The following is a 12824-nucleotide window of genomic DNA, read 5'->3' on the forward strand; positions in this document are numbered from 1 at the left end:
AAAATTATATCCAAGAAAAAACCTGCACACTGATGTTTATAACGTCTTTACTCATAATTGCCAAAACTTAGAAGCAACTGAAATATATCCTTAGTAAGCGAATGGATAAACTGTGATATATCCAGGCAATGAGATAGTATTCAGAGTTAAAAAGAAATAAGCTATCAAACCATGAAAATCTAAGGAGGAAATTTAAATACATATTACTAAGTAATAAAAACTAATTTTAAAAGGCTATATACTGTATGATTCTGGTTATATGACATTCTGGAATGTCATATGGAAACAGTAAGAGCAGGACGGACAACAGCAAGAGTGAATCCTAATGTAAAGTATGGTCTCAGTTTTAAAGAATGTACCCCTGGCGGAGGATATTGATAATAGGGGAGGCTAAGCATGTGTGAGAGCAGGAAGTTATATGGGAAATCTCTGTACCTTCTGCTCAATTTTGCTGTGAACCTAAAACTGCTCTTAAAAAAAAAAAAAAAAAAAAAAAAAAAGTTGGCCGGGTGCGGAGGCTCACGCCTAGAATCCCAGCACTTTGGGAGGCTGAGTCGAGATTACCTGAGCCCAGGGGTTCGAGACCAGCCTGGGCAACATGGCAAGAATTCGTCTTTACAGAAAAATTTTAAAAATTAGCTGGGCTTGGTGGCACACACGGCTGTAGCCCCAGCCACTTGGGAGGCTGAGGTCGAAGCTGCACTAAGCCTGCACTGCACTGTAGAGTGAGACCTCGACTCAAAAAAAAGTAATACATATATAAGAAAAGAAGAAAGTGTATTTGTAAATATCTTATTTCAAACTTGGCGGAGAGTAGATTTAAGGAGTCAAGCCTAGAAACTGTATGGACAGATATAGCTAAAGAACAGATTATAGAGGGCCTAAACTAGAGACCTATAAAGAACGGAGGAGAAGGATATTTCATAGAGTCCTAATGTAAACTCAGCAGAACTTTGCAACGATTTCGATGCTGGTGAAAGAGCGAAAAGGAATTCTGAGGAATGCAGAAGGACGAGTTCCAGTGCCTCAGTCATCACGTCAGGAAGTAAGCGCCAAGTCTGTCTGACAGCGCCAAAATGTTTGGGATTTTTCTTATTGTGGTCATAGTTTTAGTATAGGGCTCATCGAACTTAAATATTCAACAATTTGGGGGTGTTGGATGTTTCCTTAGCTCGGCGTGGTGCTTGTTTTGGATCAATTTTAAAAGGCAATTATAGACACTGACTCAGTAGCAGCCTGAATATAGTTTTAGGAACAAAGGGTGATGAACAGATAAATCTTGGTGAGTCTGCCAGAGCAAAGGGCCACCAGAGCGGAGTTTCCGTAGTGTAGCGGTTATCACGTTCGCCTCACACGCGAAAGGTCCCCGGTTCGAAACCGGGCGGAAACATCACTGGTACCTGTTTTTCTCCTGGTTGTTTTCATGAATCCCCTTTCTCGGGGATAGAATTGGGAATTGAGTAGAAACCCAATAGATTCCAATCAATTACTTTAGGTAGCAGCTGCATCCACTGCATAATTTTGTACTACGGAACAACCTGGTCTCTTCCTACACTGGATTCAGAGACAGGAGAGCCGTCCGTGTGAAAGCCCCAAGACGACAGAAGGCTAGAACGGTAAAGTAAGGATGAACTACCTGTGTTGAACGATCCCAGTCCCACTGACATTTCGTCGAACCGAAAAGGAGGAGTTGTTTGAGAAAGAATAGCTTTAGTTGAATCAGAAATATTATTCCAGTTGGAGAGAAGACTTTAACAAAGTCATAACTTGAAGAATTTTTTTGTTTGTGTAGTGTAACAATGTTTCCCTTTAGCACCTTTAAGTTCTCAAGCCTTCTAGCGGTACTTAGTATCATTGACCATCACTTTAGATTTCATTCCCTTTTAAGTGTCGTTAAAATTCAGTCTTTTGACAAACAATTGGGCTCCCGATCAGAACCAGCTTCATGAGCATGTGACCTATGCGTCGGCACAAGGCCAGGCACTTGATTTAATGCTCTTCTATGGCTGGTTTAAAATTCTCAATTTTGTTTTTAAACAAGGAGCATTTTTATTTTGCACGACACTCACAAAAGGAGCAATCATCCAATGCAATCATTCCACACAGGGAGAGGCAAGACGCTGAGAGCAGGACCACAAGGAATGTGCACAATACCCGAAATGCGAGAAGGCAGCTGTGGGATGTAATACTTAGAAGACATATACGAGAATATTAGGTGGAAAGGGAAGTTAAAACTTAAATGTTTATTCCAGGGTTTGATGATTTTTCCCCCTGCTCTTTTATTATTTTAACCTAATCAATGATCCAAGACTGATGTCGGATCTCATTTACCTCCAATATCTTGTTAATTTTTTTGTTTTGATTTTCATGTTTCACTAGTCATTTTTCTTATCCTCTCTAAAGATGTCTTTATGTTACTCCACTTTTCAAAATATTCAGTGATGTCCTAGAGTTCAGAATAATGCAAAAAGGAGGAACAGTTATCACAGCTCTTAATTTATACCATATGCATGTCTTTTCTTTTTTGTCTTCTTTTTGAATTGTATTAAAAACAAAAACTGTAAATTTCTTAGGAAACGTGGGAAGTAGCGACAAAAGTTTAAATGTAGAACATTGCAGTTCAATTCCAGACGTTTGTCTCCAACATAGGTCTTGCTAGTTTGTCATAAATCATATTTCTAACTCCCATCATCATGCTCCTCGGACATCAAAACTCAAGGTCTGCGGCTTCTTTAGGCATAAATCCAAGTTGGATTCAATCAATGACAAATTCGCCTAGGTTTGGGAGGGGAAAACAGGCCTCGCTGGGATTCGAACCCAGGATCTCCTGTTTACTAGACAGGCGCTTTAACCAACTAAGCCACGAAGCCCCATATGATGTGCTATTGAGTAATATATTACTTTATAAAATTTTACACCTCAGCCTGTCACCGTTTTTTTACTTAACTGATTTCTTTAAGACAGAACAAGAGAATTTTTCTGGGTTTCAGTCAAAACCAGAGAAGAATGTTCTTGCTGCAGAATAAGAATAGAACCTGAATTGAGAAGACCATTTTCCTTTAAGAAATTGCTCTAAAATCAAGGACATCGCTAGACTATACGGCGTCCAGGTGGAGACTTTGCTTGGGTTTTGAGAGTAATTACATCTCTGACACCTAACAATGAGTAATTACATCTCTGACACCTAACAATGAGACTGCCTTCTCACAAGCTCTCTTTTCATTTGTTCACCCAGTGGGGGAGTGGTATCAGGAAAAATTGTTTGGATTCTGTACACATTTTTCTCTGATTTTTGACCTCCAGTGACTTTGCCTTTCCCACATGCAAAATACACTCACCTCTGCCAAGTCTTATTCTTTTCCAACATCAACTCGATGTTCGAGATAGCATTAACTATAACAGGTAAAGGTATGGATGGGATTTCTTAGGTGCAATTCCTTGGGTAGGAATCCTCAAATAGAATTCTTCTCAATTTAAACATTTATGTACTTAAGATACAATTTTATCAGTTTCCTAACATACAGGCCGAGAAGGAACATGCTCACTTTCAAAAAGCAAAAACAGAAGGCACACTGGTCAGTAGGAATTCTAGAATCCAGTGGGCACACAATGCTAGTGTGCTGATTAGAACTCAGTAACGCTATCTGGAAATTCTTCTCCAGGTCCTTTGGTCCATCTTCTGGGCTCTTATTCCACATGCTGAGTTATCCATCCTTTTAATAAAAAATGCATCTTACTTGCAGCTGAGTAGTTTTTTGGCCTTCTTCCTTCTCACAGCAGTCTGGGGATGGGGTCCAAAGTCCCCTTTTCATTTTGTGCTGTTCTTTATTCCTTTTAGTTCAAGCTGTCAACATTCAAATACTACAATTTTCTTCAAAAGCTTATGATTTTGTGAAAGTTATTTGAGTTTATTTCTTTAGACCAGGGGTTCACAAACTGTGATCCACAGGCCAAATTTGGCCACAAACCTGTGTTTATAAAGTTGGAAAACAATTACATTCACTCATTTAGTGTTAATTATCTGTGACTGTTTCCTGCCACCGCTGATTTGTATAGTTGTCACAAAGATGGAATGACCTACAAAGTCTAAAATATTTTCTATCTGGCTCTTTAAAGAAATAGTTTGCCAACCCCTTAAAGACAAAAGTCACATTGACAAACTTCATGAAAATAAGCCCTTGTCTACTTTGGGCTTCCCACAAGGATCACACTGTTTAAGATTTGTAGGACTGTTGTTTAATCAGTAGAATCAATCTATAAGACACGTCCTTTAGATCCTTAACGCTTTATTTTTCTGTTTAGATAACACCTTCAAACATTCTGGTGTCTTAACAGAAGATTTGCAAACACACATTTGGCTTCATATTTAGACCACATTTTCTAATTGTGTTCTGAATTTCCATTTTTGCCTGAAAATCATTTCTTGATTTTAGCATCATGTTCCATCTGGAACAGCTGGATAACAAATAGCTTTTCTTTCTTATGCAACAAATTGTGACTCATTTATATTCAGAATTTCTCTCTTTAACTTACCTCTCATCTCACATTTTATTATAAACAGCAAAATGACACTAGAAAACACCCTAACAATTCTGTCTCAAAATGTCTTTAGCTAAACTACTTAGTTCATAGGTTCGTTTCTACATTCCGTAATACTGTGGACAATAGCATTTCTAAACTTTCTACAATTTCATTACAAGGATCTCTTTTCTTCCAGGTTCAAATAATATTTCCTTTTATCTGTAGCTTCCTTCTGAACTTTGTTCAGCCCTAGTTGGATTAATTTAGCTTCAACTAAGATTACACCTTTGTGAAACTCCACCTACATCCCCTAAATTATCTATATTGTAGCTAGTGAGAACACAGATTATTCCTAATCTTTTATGAATGCCATAAATTTATCAGTTTACAGCTTTCCAGTGGTTCTTTCACTGGTCTTGATGGAGTTTTAGCCCCACTCACACAGAGATCTATATTCCACCAAGGATACAAGAAGATCCTTCGCAGACTCTGGAGCTCTCTCTTTGCAACTTTCTCCTCTCTGGTATTCTGTCTCACGAATTCTAACTGCTTTGGCCTCACTGAAATCCTATCATTGTGTTCTCAATTCAATGTCACTACCTAGCTCTTTCTAAACTTCCCCCCACTGTGCTGAGACCTAAAAATCTTAGGCAATATGCTAAAATATCTATGACACTCATCTCATTTATTTCCCTTCTCTCAGGGATGCCAGTCCTGCACTGACAGCAGGCAAATATCTAAAAACAGTTATTTTATATATTTATGCCCAATATCCTTTCCCTATTGTTTATAGGGGAAGAGCAATTTCCATAGCAAGTAGCAACAGAAATCAGTATCTTTTTTTCAGTGTTTCTTTTCAATAGTATTATAATTTTAAGTTCCACAGTGCTGCTGCATGTACAACTACTTTGATACTATGAATATCAAAGAATCAAATATTCCATGGTATACATTTACAAGAGTTTACTTACCCAATATCCAATAATGAAAATACTATTTTCTCCCAATTTTTAAAGTAGGGGTCTCACTCTGTCACCCAGGTTGAAGTGCAGTGGCATGCTCATGGTCACCAAAACCTCAACCTGTTAGGCTCAGGTGATCCTTCTGCCTTAACCTTCCAAATAGCTGAAACCACAGGCATGTACCGCCATGCCCGGCTAATTTTTTGATTTATTTGTAGAGACAAAGTCTCACCATGTTACTCAGGTTGGTCTCAAACTCCTGAGCTCAGGCAATCCTCTTGCCTCCACCTCCCAAAGTGCTGGGATTACAGGCGTGAGACACCGTGACTGGCCTTCTACCAGTTTTAAAAGACCACAAATTATGGTGTGATTAACTTTCTCACATGTGTAATCTCTGTACCTGTGTAAGATCTAAGGCTGTGGATAGGGTGGGAGGAGGAATTATACCTAGGATTTATAGCACCATCATAGACTGTCCTTAATTTCAATAAGAACGCCAGAGCAGCTTCATCAATTTAAACTTCTATCAGCAAGACATGAGAAAATGTTCTTATATCACTAGACTTGCAGTAATTTATGTTATTGTTTTCAGATTTTTAATTTGCCAATGTAATGGTGAGTAAAATAATATCTCTTTTTACTTTTTATTTCTTTGATTACTCATGATTTTGCACAATATTTATTAGTCTTTGCATATTTCTCTCCTGTAATCGCCCTTCCTATCCTTTGCCCTTTTCCTTTTGATCTTGCTGTCCTAACCTTGCAGATTTTCATGGCTCCTAGGTATATAGACATATATATATATATATATATATATACACACACATATATATGTATGTATACACACACACATATATACACACACACATACATTAAGCCCTTGCCATTTTGGACAATTAAACATATTCTCTCATGAATACCTCTATCTTCATATTTCTATTTCTACTGTCCTTTATTTTACATATTCTTGATTTTTAAAAAATTTGTTTATTTAATTTTTAGAGATGAGGTTTTGCTATATTAGCCAGACTGGACTCAAACTCCCATCTATCAATCTTTCTGTCTCTATCTATCTATCTATCTATCTATCTATCTATCTATCTATCTATCTATCTTATTGTTTGTATTTTTGTGGTTTTTAAAAGTCTTCTGCTCCCTGGCACATAATTTTATTCTTCTTCATATGCTTCTGATATCTTAATATTTTTTACTTTCACATGTGGAAATGTTGCAGATCACAACTTCTGCTACTTATCATTTGCAGGCCAAAAATGAAAAAGCACAAGACGTAGTGCAAGGACAATGTCTTATTTTCAACGAAGGCAGATGGGGAAATGACCAGGCTCATCCCTCAAAGAAAGTATTTTAAAATCTTGGGCTGAGGGCAAGAAATTTTATAGGGAAAAGATGGAATGATGTGTATTCGAGAGTGGTGCAGGATACAGGGATATGTGTCTTGCTTTGATGATCGTTCTGAATTGCTGTCCATCTGGATAGCATCTCAATTGTGGTCAGGTTATAGATCAACCTCCGGGGGGTGACTTCTGAATCTTGCCATGGGGTCTTCAAGCGCAGTGATTTCTGAACAATCAGGCTCCAAGCATGGTGTGTTCCAAGATTAGCCTCTGAAATTTCTGAAGCAAGTACATAATTAGACCAATGGGTATGTGCTTAATCATAATCATAGGATCATTGTATAAGGGGCGCTCAAAGAGGGAAAGAAAAAGAAAGAAAGAAAGAAAGAAAGAAAGAAAGAAAGAAAGAAAGAAAGAAAGAAAGAAAAGAACGAAATCTAAAGTGTTCCTGCAAGCTGCATTGTGAAGTTAACAACAACAATAACAACAAACAATTTTTAAAAGCTGGGATTTTCAGTTATAGATGTTAAAACTCTCTAGATAAGTGTATTTTTAAAAAACTTCACAACTGATTGATAGATACTGTGTAGCTCATGTTAAGAGCAGAATAATAGAATATTCTGAAAATGTTTGTGTCTATCTATATATGATGGGTTCCTTCTCTGATATACTTTTTATGCAACCTTCTAGTTATCTTCATCTTTATCCTTAAGCCATTTCTTGTCTCAGTACTGGATACCTAAGTTTCCTTCAGTGCTTGGTAGAGGCAGCAATATCTCAGGCCATATCACCTCTTCTAGGAATGGAGCTTTGCTCTGAATAGCCAAAGCCAGACAACCAAAGGACTCCAGGGAGTCATTCTTTGTACATGGCTTTATCAGGTAGAGAGAGATCTGAATGTGGATCCAGGCAGTTCTGAGCATCCCAAATAAGGCCTTCTTCATCAACTGGTGAAATTCTGGGGAGACTTGTCCTATAACTTTCTTTGCTTGTCTGCTACAAATGAAACAACCATCTCATATTGTGGTGTCTTCCCTGCTACTTGAATAAAAAAGACGTGTATCACTAGGTGACAGCTAGGTGTTCAATGTTGTTATATAAAGTAATTATATTTCAACCATGGTTCAGGATTCATTTCAGCTGTCTCCACCAGACCCCAAACCTCTCTCTGAGATCTTCTTTCATGGGTTCTTCAATTCCCCATGACAGGTTTAGCACCCTTAACTGGGTGTTATTTAGCAAACAACTGAAGTTGGAAAGTCACCTGGGAGTGCTTGGTAATTTTAAGATTATTGGGATTTACCCTATATATCTTTAGTCAGGATCATTGCAAGAGGAGTTCTGAAATCTGCATATGTAGTAAGTCGCCTGGGGCATATTTTGGTGTCAAGTTTTGGAGTTTCTATTCTAACATCTGCAAGTATTTAGGGGAGAACTTTGAGTTCTGGGGCAGTGTTTTTCTGTGTAGCCCACATCGAGCTTGATGTGTTCCTTTTGCGGATATGTTGCACCGTCAGTTATAGCATTTTGTCATTAAAATCAAAGTCAAGAATTTGAACTGCCTTTGTATCCACCAACGATCTTTAAATTCACCCCAGGGTGAGCCCTTTTTAGTAGAATGTCCCCGGGGCCCAAATCTGATGCGTCCAGTGCTTCAGAGTGTCTGGAGTGGAGGTCAGAATTCAGCACACAAAATAATGGCAATCTGAAGAAAAAAATGGAACAGCGCCTTTGGTGAAGTAGGTAGCAGGCGGTGTTAACGTAGTGGTTTCTACTACAATACTCCCGCCTCCGGGATCAAATGAGGAAGCGCAGGAAAAGTGCTTTCTAAAAGAATGCTTTGTTTTCCCTATTATAATCTTCGTCATATTTTAATACAATTAAGTAAAAACAGAATTAATTCAGAATTTTCTTTACCGGGCGCACAGATGCGTTGGTGCTAATAAATACTTAAATGCCAAGGCAGGTAAGCCGCCAACCGAGATGGCCGAGTGGTTAAGGCGTTGGACTTAAGATCCAATGGGCTAGTGCCCGCGTGGGTTCGAACCCCACTCTCGGTAAGTTGGACTTTTTCTCCCAAATTCCTTCCCCGTACCAGCAGTCGAAAAACACGCAATAAGGACGGCGGTTTTCCTATGCCTTTTGTGCAAACACAACGGTTTTCTTGTCTTTCAATCTGAAGAAATTGCCTCAGTAGGCAGTAGTGTGTGAATGATTTTGAGGAAGACTGTTTCCGTCGAGAAGAAAGCTCCATCCTTACTAAAAGTGAATTTTCTTATTTTTGCTTCTTTCGTGCGTTTTCTTTGTCATAGATTCTACCCAAGTGGAAAATTTCTGAAGAGAAAACACAGCAGTCTCTCTCTCTCTCTCTCTTTTTGAATTGGAGTCTCACTCTGTTGCCCAGGCTGGAGTGCAGTGGCACACTTTCGGCCACCGCAGCCTCCAGTTGTTGGGCTCAAGCAATCCTTCCGCCTCAGCCTTCCAAGCAGTTGGAACCACAGGCATGCACCACTACGCAGGGTTAAGTTTTTGACTTACCATAGAGACGAGTTTTCGCCAAATTGCCCAGGCTGGTCCCAAATCCCTGAGCTCAGGCAATCATCTCACCTTCGTCCCCCAAAGTGCAGGGATTATAGGCCTGAGGCACCACAACTAGCTCACAGCAGTTTCTTAGTGGTCAGTTAGCTCAGCTATTTAGAGTTCAATGATGATGGTATCAGTGCTGGGCTTGATCCCTACAGAAGTTAACTTAGGCAACATTTCCTCAGGGGAGAATCAACTGCAGATCTAAAGTCACCGTCCCATGTTCACCTCTAACACAAGAAAGATTTGAATCTGTTGTATCTGGCACTTGGTTTTATCAAATTTATCTGATCATTGTCGGTGCTGAAACTTTATATTCAACTTCAACCTCTGTTGTTTCTTGAGGCAAGTAGAATTCTAAGATGGCCCCCAAGATGCCCTCCCACAGATATACAAGCCTATGTAATCTTCTGGACCACGAATGTATTAGGGTGTGTTAGATAGCACTGTTGACTTTAAGAAAGATCATCAAGGGTTGAGCCTGATCTAATCTGGTGAGTTGTAAAGGAGACTGGGCAGCCGGTTGCAACTGCACACGCCTGTAGTCCCAGCTACTTGAGAGGCTGAGTCAGAAGGATCTCCTGAACACAGAAGGTTAACGCTGTGATGAACTGTGATTGTGCCACTGCACTACAGCCTGGGAGACAGAGTGAGACCCCAACACACACACACACACACACACACACACACACACACACACACTAACAAATCACCTTCCTTCCACTACATGTGGAGCTTGTTTACTTTAGTATATGAACAAAAAGCAGCTGAGCTTGCTATCGGCAACATCTCCACCAAACACAGAGATTCTGTGCCCACCAACAACATCTGCTGCAATAACATGGTGGGAAAAAAATTACTAGTCACACACTTCTGGAGGGAAATGAATTTTTATCAAAACTTAAAATTCAAATATGGAAAAGGAACTTTGGGCCGGGGGCTATGGCTCAGGCCTATAATTCCAGCATTTGGGGAGGCTGAGGGGAGAGGATTGCCTGAGTCCAGGAGTTCAAGACCAGCCTGGGCAACATGGTGAGACCACATATCTACTATAAATTTTAAAAATTAGCCTGGCGTGGTGTGTGTGCCTATAGTTGCAGCTACTTGGAAGGCTAAGGCTGAAGGATAGAGGATGTGTGTGTGTGTGTGTGTGTGTGTTTGTGTGTGAGAGAGAGAGAGAGAGAGAGAGAGAGAGAGAGAGAGAGAGAGACTGACTCTCTCTTCCTTTTAGGGTCCTTTCTGGATTTCAGAGTCCCCAGTTCAGCAGAAGGAGAGGTTGTGAGAGAGATGGAGAAAGGGAGTAATGACAGGCTTGAGTTTAGGCATCCAACACATTTTTTTTTACCACTATAGTCCATGAAAAGCACACTGACAAGAACATTGAGATCTACAGGCAGTTTCATTTCTATCCAGGAAGAGATGAGGAAAGACCATCAAAGCAAGGTGGCAGCCAGGAAATTACAGATGAGAATCATGGCACTGTTCAATTTCTTCAACCTGTCCCATCTATGAAGAGGCATCACCTAAAAAAAAGGAAAGAAAAGGGGAAAAGTTTCCTTAAACCCTCCATATTTACTTCTCATTCTTCAAAAACAATTCCTAATGACCCCTTCTTTTAAAAATGCTCTTAAGTATTTAATTCAAGCCTCATCATCCCCTCTATAGTTTAACACCTTAAATTCATATAAAAATACCTACTGCATGCTCATAATGTGTCATGCCTTAAGTACTATCCATTGTTTTTTAACTGATCTCCCAGACTTCAGTTATTATCACCATAATTTGAGACTCGAGATTAATAGCCTCTCCTCCAAATAACTTTATCAAGTCCTCCTCCAGGTTGAAGTCCCCTAATATTTCCCTAACTGCCTCTAAACGTATTCCTTGGGGGTAATAACCAACTCTTTCCCTACTTTACCTTCAGTCTATCTTTTCAATTTATTTCTGTCTACTCCCTTCCAAAAATTCAACCTCTGCCAAAAAAAAAAAAAAAAAAAGCTTACCACACTGTTTCTTACATAGGCAATTTTGTCTGGTATTCGTTTTAAACTTTCTGTCATGTGTGTGGGGTGGGGGGTGTGTTTATAACTCCCATAGATAGTCTTTTGTTATAATGTTGGGTGAATTGGCCTCAGAGGCAGGCCTCAAGAAAAAGTAGCTTTGTGCTCCTTTCACCTGCCTCGAGTTGAGACTTTAATCTCCTCTCCCATCATGGCTTCTCTAGGGATGGCCTTATAATTGTGAGTCATAACACCATCCCCAGAGAAGGTCTTGCCCTATACTCTGGGTGAAGAAATGCTGATATGTTGAAACTTCCATAAAAACCAAAGAGAACTGGGTTCAGGGAGCTTCAGGATAGCTGAACACATAAGGGTTTCTGTAGGGTGACGTGCCCAGAGAGGCATGGGATCTCCGTGCACCTCCATACCTCAGCCTACACATCTTTTCATCTGTATCCTTCCTAATATCAATTATAATAAATTATAATAAATTGCATCTGTGTCCTTCATAATATCAATTATATTAACATGTTTCCCTGATTTCTGTGAGCTGCTCCAGCAAATTAATTGAATCCAAAGGGATGAGTGGGTCATGGGAACCCCAACTTGAAGCTGGTTGATCAGAAGTTCCTGGGACCTGGACTTGTAACTAGTGTCTAGGAATGGGGGTCTGTTTTGGAGACTGAGCCCTCAACCTGTGATATTTGACACTATTTCCAGGTAGATAGTGTCTAAATTGATTTAAAAGACACCTATTTGGTGTCTACTGCAGAGTTAATTGCTCACATGAAGGTGGGGAGAAATTGCCACACATATGATCACATCTCTATATTGATGATTACTGTTGAAGTGGTGTGAAAGAGAGAAAAAACACAGTTTGAGAGTTTTTCCCAAAATATGTATGAAAATAGATAGTTAAGGTACTGAGAATGTGTGAAAAAATATCTCCTAATTGAGACCCTAAATAAACCAATAACAATCAAGGAAATCGACTACATGATAAGAAAACTTCCTACAAAAAAAAGCCCCAGTCCAGATGGCTTTCCAGCAGAATTCTACAAGACATTTAAGGAGGAGCTGATACCAATCCTACTGAAGGTATTCCAGGCGATTGAAAAAGATGAACGCTCCCCAAATCATTTTACGAAGTCAACATCACATTGATACCCAAGTCAGGTAAAGATCCAGCAAAGAAAGAGAACTACAGGCCAATATCTTTGATGAACATAGATGCTAAAATTCTCAACAAGATCCTAGCAAACCGGATTCAGCAATACATCTCAAAAATCATCCATCATGACCAAGTTGGCTTCATTCCTGGGATGCAAGACTGGTTCAACATTCGTAAAACCATAAATGTTATTAAATACATCAACAGATGTCAAAACAAAAACCACTTGATT

At 39.4% G+C, this 12824-nt stretch overlaps 3 non-coding genes across 3 annotated transcripts; 2 read left to right on the plus strand and 1 right to left on the minus strand.

Annotated features, from left to right (window-relative positions):
• Positions 1 to 1317: 1317 nt before the first annotated feature.
• TRNAV-CAC lies at positions 1318 to 1390 on the plus strand. Its single transcript has one exon. It is a non-coding gene; the product is annotated as a tRNA-Val (tRNA).
• A 1406-nt stretch (positions 1391 to 2796) lies between these two features.
• On the minus strand, positions 2797 to 2870 carry TRNAT-AGU. The gene has a single exon. It is a non-coding gene; the product is annotated as a tRNA-Thr (tRNA).
• Positions 2871 to 8815: 5945 nt separating this feature from the next.
• Positions 8816 to 8898, plus strand: TRNAL-UAA. Its single transcript has one exon. It is a non-coding gene; the product is annotated as a tRNA-Leu (tRNA).
• The last annotated feature ends 3926 nt before the right edge of the window (positions 8899 to 12824 follow it).

The sequence above is a fragment of the Carlito syrichta genome, unplaced genomic scaffold (genome assembly GCF_000164805.1).
Source record: "Carlito syrichta isolate Samal-C Ts95f unplaced genomic scaffold, Tarsius_syrichta-2.0.1 Scaffold314889, whole genome shotgun sequence".
Taxonomy (NCBI): Eukaryota; Metazoa; Chordata; class Mammalia; order Primates; family Tarsiidae; genus Carlito; species Carlito syrichta.